Raw genomic sequence first — 13,031 nt, 5'->3', positions numbered from 1 at the left:
CCTGCTTCAGGCTGACCCAAATCAACTTCAGTCTGGCCCAACTGATCTTCATTTTGGCCCTACTCAGTTTGAGTCCGAGTCAATTCTGGTTTAGGGTAAGTCATGTCTTCAGGTTGACTATGACTCAATTCAGGTTGAGCTTCAGTCAGGTCTTCGATAAGAACTTCAACGTCTCCATCATGCTCAGGGTCTTCAACTTGACTCTGTGCCTCATCCACGACTTGACTCTGTCCAGGCTCTCCCTCTTCAACTTCTTCAGGCTTTTCCACTTCAAAGTCTTAAACTTGTTCTTCCTCTTCAGCTTCAAACTCTTTAACTGCAGGCACTGGGGGCAATAGTCCAGGCTCTTCTACAACAGATGCATCTTGTACGGGGTGATAAAGATACAAATTCAGTTCTTCAAACTCCTCATACAGCTTTGACACTGCTATAAACAGGCTCAGATCACAGTCCAGGGCAAAGAACTCCCCATAAGGTTCCAGATAGTACATGAGAATCGCTGAGTATCCAAGATTTTTCTCTACAATCTTGTCTAGCTCCAACAACGACAATCTGTCCACGTCTACGTGGTCTACGTAGTCAATCCGACCACCAACGTAGGTCAAACGCTCATTCACTACTTCCACTCTACCCCCATGGTGAACTTTGAACATGAACATACCAGACCCTTTAACTGAAATAATAATTAAACGATTTTTAATTAAAATCAATCAAAGTAGTATTAAAATACAACTACTAATCAAATTCAAATGGACACAAAACCAATAACAGACAACCACCACCTCTGGTCCCCCCATTATTTTGTATTTTAAGCTTCTAATGCTCAAAACTAAGGAAACAACAAAACAGTGGTGGTCCCTACTCAGATTCTTTACGAAATCGAAGCATAACTCCAACCAAAACCAAACAATGTGGTCCTTACACTTTTCAAACCCTAAAAACAGATCCAAACATACATAAAAAGGGTTTCTTACCATATACTGGTCTATTATTGACCGAGATGCTCTCTGATGAATTTGTCTATCGACCAGCTCTTCTTTTCGTCGAAGACTTGGGTTTTTTTCTCCGACCCTGGGATTTTTTCTTCGAGTACGCCGTTGGAGACTTCACTGGCACGGTTTTTTTCTTTTTCTGCGCCGGAGACTTCATTCTGAAACCTCCTCCAGTGCTGCTAGGGTTTGATTTCGCCGGAGATTTGGATGTCGAAGGTTTTACTATTTTCGCGATGATAGAACAAACCCCCCTAGATTTGTGTGTACGCGGGATTTGTTCTTTCATTTTAAAAAAAAAGTATTTATATTTTTTAAACAATTATAATGATAATGAGAATGGAAATGATAATTACGAAACCTGCTGCCTTGCAAATGATCAGTAATGATAATGAGAATGGAAATGATAATTACGAAAAATGCTAGTCAAGGGCTTATTTCTTAGACATGTATAATTAAGAAGTGGAATCTTGTAAAACTGATGATTGGGTTAAGTACGTCTTTGGGGATAACAGCAAAGGCAACATGGAACATGCCATTGTTAGGATCAATTCCTATGGCCGTGAGAAGTTGCCCAGTTTGGTGTCCCTTGATGTGGCAACTATCCAACCCAATCACTGCCCTACATCCAGCTTTGAATCCTGCCTTACAACCACCATAGCAAATGTAAACTCTCTTAAATATTGGATTACCTTCATCATCTGCCTCTGTTAAGAACTTGATTGTTGTTCCTGGATTGGTCTTCTTCAACTCGGCTTCATAGTCCCACAACCTGGCATATTGGTGTGCATAAGAGCCTTCAATGATTATAGGGGTATAATAACTCGAATATTAAAATATAATTTCAGATGGGCTTAGGCCCGATTGAAGTCCACAATCCATTTGAGAAGCGGCCCGCGAAATCAATTATGAACCTGGCTCGCTCTCTGCAGGTCGGCCCAAGTCCAGCAACACTTCTCGGTTCAATGTATTCCAGTTCGTCCACGTCTTCCTGACCAGAAGGATCGGTTAGTCAAAGAGTAGACCGCGCGACGAAGATCGGATCTCAGACGACTACGACCTCGGCGAGGAATGTGGATTGAGGAACACGTGTCTTCGGCCAGAAGGTTCCATCTCGTCTATAAATAGAAAGGGGAGGACGGTTTTGGCACACGCAAGCTCTACATCTCAGTTTTCAATTAATTCTATTTTGTATTCTTATATTCACGATCTTGAGCTCGACCTGTTGAGTTCGTCACCTCGTGCATTTGTAACCTTCTCTAAATTAATAAAAGTAATTAATATTCGTATATTATTATAGTTCTTTATTATTAAATTGTTTCTTATACGACGTCTTTCTAAACCCCTTTAAAATACTTTATCATTTCACCTTTCATTTGTGATTGTTGATCGATCTAAAAATCGACATAAACAATTTGGCGCCGTCTGTGGGAAAATTCAGAAAGACCTATCTCGGAAGAAGCAGTTCGTAAAAAAAAGAAAATTTATCATGTCTTCCACTCCGACTCATTACGAATCCGGAGAGGAGATCCCCCCGGGAATCAGGGCAATCCTGGATATGCTGACCAAAAAGATAGATGAGCAAGCCGAGACCAACCGTGCTCTTAATGACCGGTTGAATACTCTCTCGACTCCTCAAAACACCTCGGATCCTCAAGTGGGATCCGGAGATATGACCGCCTCTGAGTCAGCTCGCCAAGCAACCTCGGTTGCGCAAACAAGCCGAGCTATCCCTCCTGGAGTCCGTCTGGATTTCTCTGGGATACAGGTCGCCCGAGGAACAGACCAGTCTCCCATCACAAGCTTTCAGGTTGGGGGGACTGCTGGCGAGGTCGCGACAGAAGTCACGATCGATCCTTCCGGACTCCCTCCGCCTCCGCTCGGGGGAGCACCGTCCGGGTCTTTCCCGACTGATTCGGGACCTCGCTCTCCAGCGATCTATCAAACATTATCCCCCCAACGTTTTGGCGGGATGAATCAGACCCATCAGGGCCCGGTAAGTGCAACCGCAGCCAGTCCGGCACAATCGGGACCTCGCCTTATTCGTGGTGGCGAACCCAGTATGACCGAACTGGACAGGTTCAAGGAATCTATAACGGCCGAGCTGAGAGCTGTTCGTTCAAAATTTCATTCTGCTCCCGAGATAGATAGTCTCGTTGAAGAAACAAGGCGAACTCCTTTCGCTAGAAATATCACTGAAGTGCAACTGGGAGATACCGGAAAGGTTCGCCTTCCACGATACAATGGCACCTCAAGTCCGAAAGCGTTTATATTGTCCTTCAGAGGCGCAATGGGACGGGTTATGCTCGCTGAGAGAGAATTAGAGGCAGGATACTGCCAACTATTCGCTGAAAGCTTGACCGGACCCGCCTTGGAATGGTTCTCCAAACTCGAACCAAACTCCATTGATGGTTTCGATAAGCTATCGGCTGCATTCCTGAAACACTATTCGATGTTCGTGGAGGACGATCTGACCATAGCAGACTTATGGGGGATCCAACAGAGAGAGAACGAACCTTTGAAGGATTTCATGATCCGTTACAAGGACGTACTCTCGAAAATCTCTAACGTATGCCACGAGTCTGCCATAACCTCTCTAAGGAACGGGTTAAGGCACGATTCAAAGCTGAAATTGGAAATGACTGTCAACCGCCCCCTCACACTAGAGGACGCAATTCATAAAGCTGCGAATTACGCAAAGGCAGAAGAGGAATTCGCTTCCTACGAGAGGCAACGCGCGGCCGAAAAGAAACCACCCTCCAATACTTGGGTAAGGTCCGTAAACACTGGGAATAACCCTCGCAGGATTAATCCCCACGACGCCATACCTCACGCCAAAAAGCAACACGCCCCTCCTATATATACGTTTAATGTCGGTGGTGACATTAAGAAGGGAGGTCCCCAGGCAAAGAAATGGACGCGGGATCCCAATGCGTATTGCAGTTTCCACATGGCTAACGACCACGACACGGTTAATTGCGAGACCATGCGTAAGGCCCTAGCAGAGAAATATGCAAAGGGGGAACTAAAAGATGTCGATCTAGGACCCCCGCCAAAAAAGAAGGTCTTTAATAGCAACAACAGGGGAAGGGGCAACCCCTCCCCCAAGAGAGCGAGACCCGATGAGGAAGGGGAACCAAATTCCCCGCCGACTGTTGCAAAACATAGGGTTGACTTCATAATGGGCGGCTCAAAGTTTTGCAACAAAACGGTTAACTCAATCAAAACACATCAACGTCGATTGAGTAACCAAACTACCAAAATCAGATTAGAATAAGATGTTCATATCTCGCTCTCCGAAAAAGAAGCAATAGGGACAACCGAACCACACGACGACGCACTCGTGATCACGATCGACGTGTCTAACTGTGAGGTTGCGAGAGTTCTAATCGATGGAGGCAGCTCTGTAGATCTTATGTTCAAGGATACCCTGGCAAGGATGGGAATCGATGAAGATGAGATTGAAAGAGAACGAACCCATTTAACAGGTTTCAATGGGTCCACTACTCCATCCTTAGGAACAATCAGGTTGCCCGTAAAAACACACGGAATCAACAAAATAGTAGAATTTCAAGTACTAGATTGTCTCTCCCCTTACAACATTATCATGGGAAGACCGTGGATACATATGATGAGGGCTGTACCTTCAACCTTTCATCAATGTATTCGTTTCCCTACGCCTGAGGGAATAGGAGAGATCCGAGGTAATCAGGCAACCTCCCGCAGTTGCTATCTCACTAGCCACAAACATTGTGCCAAAGCAATCAAAGAAGAGCAATAGCAATTAATGAGTGTGGAGTCGGCCGGGAGCGTTCCCACACTAGAAGATCCCGACTCCCTCGATGCGCCAAGTACTGAGTTAACAGTCCAAGTACAGCTCGATGGCTCCGATCCTTCCAAGTGTGTCGGAATCGGAACTAAGCTTAAAGGTGGCATCAGGCAAGAACTGATCTGTTTCTTGAAACGAAACAAATCCACCTTCGCCTGGTCAACCGAAGATATGCCAGGAATAAGCATCGACGTCACGTCTCACAAACTTAACGTCGATCCCAGTTTTAAACCTGTAAAACAAAAAAGACGAAAGCTCGGTCCCGACAGGGCACGGGTAGTCAACGACGAAGTTGAAAGACTGCTCAGTGCAGATTCAATCCGCGAAGTGAAATACCCGGATTGGCTGGCAAACACTGTCGTCGTAAAGAAAAAAAGGGAAATGGAGGGTATGCGTTGATTTCACCGATCTAAATAAAGCATGCCCCAAAGACAGCTTCCCACTGCCCCACATCGACCAGCTAGTCGAAGCGACCGCGGGGCATAAAATCCTCTAATTCATGGACGCATTCTCAGGATATAACCAAATCCTGATGCATCCGGATGACCAAGAAAAAACAGCCTTCATCACCGACTGAGGCACGTATTGCTATAAGGTCATGCCCTTTGGACTAAAGAACGTTGGCGCCACCTATCAAAGGTTAGTCAATGAAATGTTCAAAGAAAAGATAGGGAAGATGATGGAAGTGTACATCGACGACATGCTGGTAAAATCCTAAAGGGAGAACGACCACATAGGGCATTTGGAGGAATGTTTCGAGGTACTGAATAAATATAAAATGAAACTCAATCCCACCAAATGTTCGTTCGGAGTATCATCCGGCAAGTTCCTTGGGTATTTAGTTACCCAACGAGGAATTGAGGCTAACCCGGATCAATTACACGCCTTGCGAGAGATACCCTCACCCCGTAATAGGCGTGAAGTTCAAAGGTTGACGGGACGCATCGCTGCCCTCAACCGCTTCATCTCTCGGTCTACAGATAAATGTCTTCCTTTCTATCGGCTCCTTAAAGGAAACAAGAAGCTCGAATGGGATGACAAATGCGAAGAGGCGTTCAAAAATTGAAAGAGTATCTATCGACACCCCCAATCTTGGCAAAACCCGTTGCGGGGGAGCCACTCTATCTATACGTCGTAGTGTCTCAAGCGGCAGTTAGTGGAGTACTCGTCAGAGAAGAGCAAGGGGACCAACGACCAATCTTTTATACAAGCAAGTCGTTAGTCGACGCTGAAACTCGATATCCTATTATGGAGAAAGTGGCCTTGGCCGTCGTTTCCGCCGCGCGAAAACTTCGACCATACTTCCAATCTCACACCATAATAGTAATGACATCACATCCGCTCAGAAGTTTCTTACATAGCCCTAATCAATCAGGAAGATTAACCAAGTGGGCCGTGGAGCTGAGCGAATACGATATTGAGTACCGAGTGAAAACATCCGCAAAATCGCAAGTTTTAGCGGATTTCATCATCGAACTCTCGAGGGAAAGTCCCACCGTGATTGAAGTCGAAGGCACCTGGACACTTAAAGTGGACGGGGCATCATCAAAGCAAGGGGCTGGAGTAGGAATACACCTGACCTCCCATCGCGGTGAGACTATAGAACAATCATTTAGGCTCGACTTCATCGCATCAAACAACGAAGCCGAGTACGAAGCACTAGTCGCCGGACTTAGGTTGGCCACTGCAGTTGGATCAAAGAAAGTGGAAGCTTTCTGCGACTCCCAACTCGTAGCAAACCAATACTGCGGGGAATACGAGACTAGGGATGAGCGAATGGAAGCTTACCTAAAAGTCGTAAAAGAACTAACAAAACACTTCGAAGAATTCTCCCTGACAAGGATCCCTCGAGGCGAGAATACTTCGGCCGACGCATTGGCTGCCCTGGCATCTACCTCGGATCCGGGTCTCAAAAGGGTCATACCAGTCGAAACAATCAAACAACCTTCTATCGCCACGACCATCGCCGCGGTCATAACAATAAAAGGGGGAGATCAGAGAGATGAAATACTACATTACATCACGACTGGTACGGTCCCATCCGATAAGATGGAAAAACGCAAGCTCGTGCTGAGAAGCGCGAGATTTTGCATCATAGATGGAAGCCTGTTTAAAAGAAGCTTCGCAGGACCCTACCTCAAGTGCGTCGGGATGGAGGAGTCTAAACGAATCCTGGAAGACGTGCACGAAGGGGAATGCGGAATCACGCAGGCTGACGAGCGCTTGCCATCAAAATAAAGAGGCAAGGCTACTTTTGGCCGACCATGCTGGCAGACTGCGAGGCGCACTCGCGCCGCTGCGATCAATGTCAACGTCATGCCCCCAACATAAAAAGACCCGCGGAAGAATTGTCATCTATCTCGGCGCCATACCCATTCATGAAATGGTCTATGGACATTGTGGGACCAATGCCGGTTGCCCCTGGCGGGTTAAGATTTCTATTAATCTTAACAGATTATTTTTCAAAATGGGTGGAAGTTGACGCCTTCGTCTTGATAAAGGACGTCGACGTCACATCATTCATCTGGAAAAATATGATCTGTCGACATGGAACTCCCCACGAGATCATAACAGACAACAGATCACAATTCATATCGAAAAAGTTTAGAAAGTTTTGCTTCCATAACAACATTGAGGTAAGAATGTCAACACCACGATATCCTCAAGGAAATGGGCACGCGGAAGCAACAAATAAGACCATAGTTGACTCCATAAGGAAAAGGCTCGATGCCAAGAAAGGGTGGTGGGCAGAAGAACTGCCAGGCGTGCTATGGGCATACCGAACCAGCCCGCGGAGGCCGACAGGGGAAACTCTGTTTTCCCTCGTCCATGGAGTTGAATCTGTCATCCCAATTGAGCATCAGGTGCAAACCCTTAGGGTAAAATACGCACCTGAGGATGAGCCGAAAAATGACGAGGCTCTATGCGATGCCTTAGACCTAGTGGAGGAAAAGCGAGATTCAGCCCTATCACGGTTATCCCGTTATAGGCAATCCATCGCTAGATTCTACAACAAATATGTTAATACAAGAAGATTCGATGTAGGGGACTTGGTCCTCCGAAAAATCTTCCAAAACACTGCTGAGGCAAACGCCGGAAAACTCGGGGCAAAATGGGAAGGGGTCACCAGAGTAACCTATCCCGACGTTTATGAACTTGAAACACTCAACGGAATCCCGGTTTTAAGATCATGGAACGTCTCGAACCTCAAAAAATACTACTGTTGAAACCAGTAAGAATTGAACTACGTCCGACTTGATCCCTGCATAAGGGTACGTAGGCAGCCTCTTACCACAAAGGCACAGTCTCCCTATCCTCTTGAACCATGGAGCTCGCACCTCGGCCAATGACCCCGACCTCGGACTAGGCTAGCAGTGCAAACGCCTCACGACGACTCTGGTGAGAGCCGACATCTCACAGCGTCATCAGAGATCGCACCCACATGGGTCGACCTCGTCCGAAAATATTAAGGGAAACTTTTTAGGTCCCCAACGATCTAAAAGACTTAAAATTTTCACCAAATTTAATTACGGACTTCGGCTTCAAATCTAAAGGGAAACGCTTCGGACCAGCAATATTCCGGACAACTAAACAGATTTTGAACGACGAACCAATTCCAAACCTCGGCCTAAGGGAAACCTTTTAGTTCCATGACGATCTAAATAACTTAGCAAAATCATCTGAAACTTTTAAGGGAAACATTTTAGGCCGAATACAAGCGACCTAAAAGACTTAACAAATTATACTAATCCGAGCTGTCTCAGGAACAAACAAAATAATGATATTCAGATCGGCCGGACGGACTGAATAAAATAATAAACATCCATGCATTCATAATAGATTTTGGCGAGCTAAAAAACTTGGCAAAATTAAAAATCGAAATTGCATAAAATAATAACATAAATTCAAATAAAATAGGGGTACCAAAGTCCCTTATAATTGTATCAAAAGCAATAAAAACTTCACCCAAAACACACGGGCCCCAAAAAAAAAACAAAATAAACACTTTATTAAATTCAAAGAAAAAAGACGACTATCGGCTCAGGCCTTGTCACTAGGTCCGACCTTGACGTCTCGATGCTCGGGGGTAGGAGTAAGCACCACTGCTTCTTCGTTCCCCTCCGGAATTGAGTTGAGAACCTCGTCAGTCCGGTCGAGCATCGAGCCGTGCTCGTTGAGGGCTTCAGCGAGTTCGACCTCAGGCGCGGGGGCGTCGGCGGGTGATCGGTCCGAGTACGGAGTAAACGGTACGTCCTCGATCTCAGGAATAGAGATGGCCGCGTAATCAGCTTCATACTGAGCAATGTCGTCCTCAGTATCTTTCATCTCGGCGGTCCAGTCCGAGATCTCGCCCTTCAGAGCCTCCGAGATCAACTCTTTGTTCCCCCGGCACTGCTCGAGCTTTTTCAGGATGAGGACGGCCTCGTCCATCTTCTCCTTCTGTGCTCGATGCTTGAGTATCTGCTCGCGATACTTCAGCGAGGTCGCCTTCCTCGCCGTGAGCACAACCCGGTCCCGCTCCGGGCGATCTCTTCATCCGGGCGATCTCTTCCAGAGCATCTTTCAACTCCTTGTCCCTAACCTCCAGGTCGGCCGCTAGCCTCGTCTTCTCTCTTTCAAAACTGCCAGAGCGAGCCGCCCACCCTTTGATTTTCTCCTTCTTGTCGTCGAGGTCGACAGACAAGTATTGACATTTTCCATTGAGGCGCTCGATCTTGCGGTATGACTTCTCCAGTAGGGCGTCCTTAGCCAGAAGATCGTCCTGGAGGGTGGTGATCTTGTCATTCATCCCCTGGAGTTCGGCCTGCAGAGACTCCGTCCCCTTCTGAACCTCGGCGAGCTTCTCCTGCTCGACCTTGGCGTCATGAAGGCGCTTTTCATAGCGAAAAACACATCGGTTCAATTGGGTGGACATCTGAAATCAACCCTACTCTCATCAGTTCGACCATAACAGAAAATAATCATTTTTCACAAGTATAACATATCGGTTATATACAGAAAATATTAAAAAAAAACAACTCACCCCAGTTATGGCCGATGCCATCATCCTGTACCAGTCTGCTTCGGCGAGCTCAGGAACCTTTGGGAGTTCCATCCCGGAACACGTCACCTGACGAAGAAACCCTGCTGAGGAGTAAATATCGTCGCACAGCAGATGATCCCGCGCGTAATGAAAGTTGACAACGTGTTTCTTTTTCCGGGATGCGGTTTGGGCGGAATCATCTCGGCCCCCGGACCTCGACTTCGAGGAAGACTTGCTTCCTTCGGCTGCGGCTTTGCCCTTGTCCGCTCGAGTCACCGCGGTCACAGGAGCCTCAGAGGTGGGCTCTTCTCCATCCCGGCCGACGAGTTCGGAAGCCGGCTCTTTCCTCTTCTTCTTCTTCTCTCCGGGAACAGCCCCCTCACGGACTCGGTTCGCCGGCATCTTCCTTTTTTTGGCCGCGCCCGCGACCTCGGCCCTCTCGGGGACTCGGACTCTATCACCCCCCTCAGGGGAGTCGTCCTCGATCCCAGGGACTTGATCTTCCTCGGCCTCAGGAACCCCGGCTTCCTGGACGCCTGTTGGAGCGTCCTCGGCCGTCTCAGGTACCTCGTCGAAAGGCACCAAGACGACCGGGATCTCGGATACTAAGCGAACCCCGGTAACTTCGACCTCGGGAGAATCCGCATGAACAGCTGGAATCGGGGCCGAAGTCGAGGCGACACCCACCTTCTTCTGTTTCCTCGCCTCCCGGGCACTGATCGGAGTGTTCATATTGTCTCCAACGACTAAAAAAGAGAATAATAAATAATAATCAAAATTAATAATGGAGAAGAGAAGATAATGTCGAAATCGTCGAACTGACCTTCCTCTAGGTGTTCTGATAAATTTGGTGGAAAAGGCCAAACTTTGGACGAAATGAATCTGAAAGGAGTGAAGCTCGACCACTCTACTTCGCCCAACTGCAGTAATGATAATTTCTCGGCGAACTCCACTCCTTGGGATGGCGCTTTGATTTTTTCTATAAAAAAATGAAAATGATGAGTAAATGTCTCATTGTAAAGAATATAGATACGGGCGAACTAAATTTTATGCATACTCGGCGAGCTCGCCCATTTTGACGAGAAAGAACGAGCTCGATCCCCGAGTGAATGCTCATTCACAGCGAAGTAAAAATATCGCCTCTCCCAAAATTTGTCCTTCGAAGGAAGGCCCGAGATCACACCCTTGCCTGCGGCTTTCGAGAGGTAGAAACACTTCGGATCGTGTTTCGAGTTCGCCTTGACAACACAAAGACAGACTAAATCCATCAAAGTGAGTTTGACCTTTTCCTCGTAGGCCACAACTATCAGACCCATTACCATCCTAACAAAATTCGGACACATCTGGGGAAGGGTTAACCCTAGAGTCTGGGCGAAGTCGAATAGGAGAGGATGAATGGGAAATCTTAAGCCACATTTCTCCAGCCATATTTCATATTTACAACAATAACCCTCCACTACGGTATTAGCTGTAGCCCCAGGAGGAGGAAGAAGGATATTAATTTCTGGGGAAATCTGGTATTTTTCACGAATCCTCCTAAGATCGGTCGAGGTCACGGCTGAGGGCAATAAGATATCCTCATTCCCAAAAGGTTGAGACCCCGACGGACGAAGTTCTGAGTTCGACATCTGGTTCTAAGGTGTTCTATGGACGAAGTGCTTAAACCTATAAACCCGTTTGAGTTCGCTAGTCGAACTGAGAGTCGGTAATAGCCGAAGTGCAAGCAAACCTAAAGAACTTAGAGAGAGAACTCGAAATCAGAAAGAAAGCGAGAAGTAAGAAAAGAGGGAAAATTACCTTTTAACCACAGACAATGAGAATATAAATGAGTAGAAGCGACTCCACGACCCGCATATTTATATGTTTCATTATTAACCAAAATCCCGAGAAAATCTAATGATTTTGGAAAACGAATCGAATCACATCTAAGATATCTCCCTCGATATCAGCAAAGATAACAGATTCTCCGACTCTTCGACTTCGACTTACGAAACATGGTTACGCCACGCCACGTGTAAAGGAGACGCATTCCCACACGACGCCACGTGGCCCCAAATCTTCAATCTCCCCCCTTTTTTTCGGAACAATTCGAATTCCCCGCGTTAAATATTTTCAAAATATTCGAAATATTTTCAAAATATTTGGGGGCTAATTGTGGGGGTATAATAACTCGAATATTAAAATATCATTTCAGATGGGATTAGGCCCGATTGAAGTCCACAATCCATTTGAGAAGCGGCCCGCGAAATCAATTATGAACCTGGCTTGCTCTCTGCAGGTCGGCCCAAGTCCAGCAACACTTCCCGGTTCAATGGATTCCAGTTCGTCCACGTCTTCCTGACCAGAAGGATCGGTCAGTCAAAGAGTAGACCACGCCACAAAGATCGGATCTCAGACGACTACGACCTCGGCGAGGAATGTGGATCGAGGAACACGTGTCTTCGGCCAGAAGGTTCCATCTCGTCCATAAATAGAAGGGGAGAAGACGATTTTGGCACATGCAAGCTCTACATCTCAGTTTTCAATTAATTCTATTTTGCATTCTTATATTCACGATCTTGAGCTCGACCTGTTGAGTTCGTCACCTCGTCCATTTGTAACCTTCTCTAAATTAATAAATGTAATTAATATTTGTATATTATTATAGTTCTTTATTATTAAATTGTTTCTTATACGACGTCTTTCTAAACCCCTTTAAAATACTTTATCATTTCACCTTTCATTTGTGATTGTTGATCGATCTAAAAATCGACATCAACAATTTGGCGCCAAGGATTTTTTCTTAGTCCTTCAAGCCTTAGTCCTCGAACAACCAAGTATCAAGTCCTTCTGGATTTTATTCACTCTGGCCCAAGTCATCAGCTTGACTATGGCCCAACTCATCTGCTTCACTCTGGCCCAAGTCACCAGCTTGACTATGGCCCAACTCATCTGCTTGACTCTGGCCCAAGTCATCTATTTGACTCTGGCCCAAGTCATCTACTTGACTCTGGCCCAACTCATGTTGTTCATTCCCTGCTTGACTCTGGCCCAAGTCATCTACTTGACTTTGACCCAACTCATGTTGTTCACTCCCTGCTTCAGGCTGGCCCAAATCCACTTCAGTCTGGCCCAACTCATGTTGTTCACTGTTGGAATTGATCTAGGGTTTAAGAAAAAGTTTAACGCTTCAGTAAGCGGTGGAATTTTA

At 46.3% G+C, this 13,031-nt stretch overlaps 1 protein-coding gene across 1 annotated transcript in view; it reads left to right on the top strand.

The window, feature by feature from the left end:
• The window catches only part of LOC149398032 (disease resistance protein RPM1-like), a 73,761-nt gene that overhangs the window by 37,015 nt on the left and 23,715 nt on the right, over positions 1-13,031 (top strand). The gene's annotated exons all lie outside the window — the stretch shown is intronic.

The sequence above is a fragment of the Urtica dioica genome, chromosome 5 (assembly GCF_054948205.1).
Source record: "Urtica dioica subsp. dioica isolate 48M chromosome 5, U.dioica_male_clone48M_v1_H2, whole genome shotgun sequence".
Lineage (NCBI taxonomy): Eukaryota > Viridiplantae > Streptophyta > Magnoliopsida > Rosales > Urticaceae > Urtica > Urtica dioica.
Note: the sequence above shows the minus strand (reverse complement) of the source record. Positions and strands in the feature narration are given on the sequence as shown.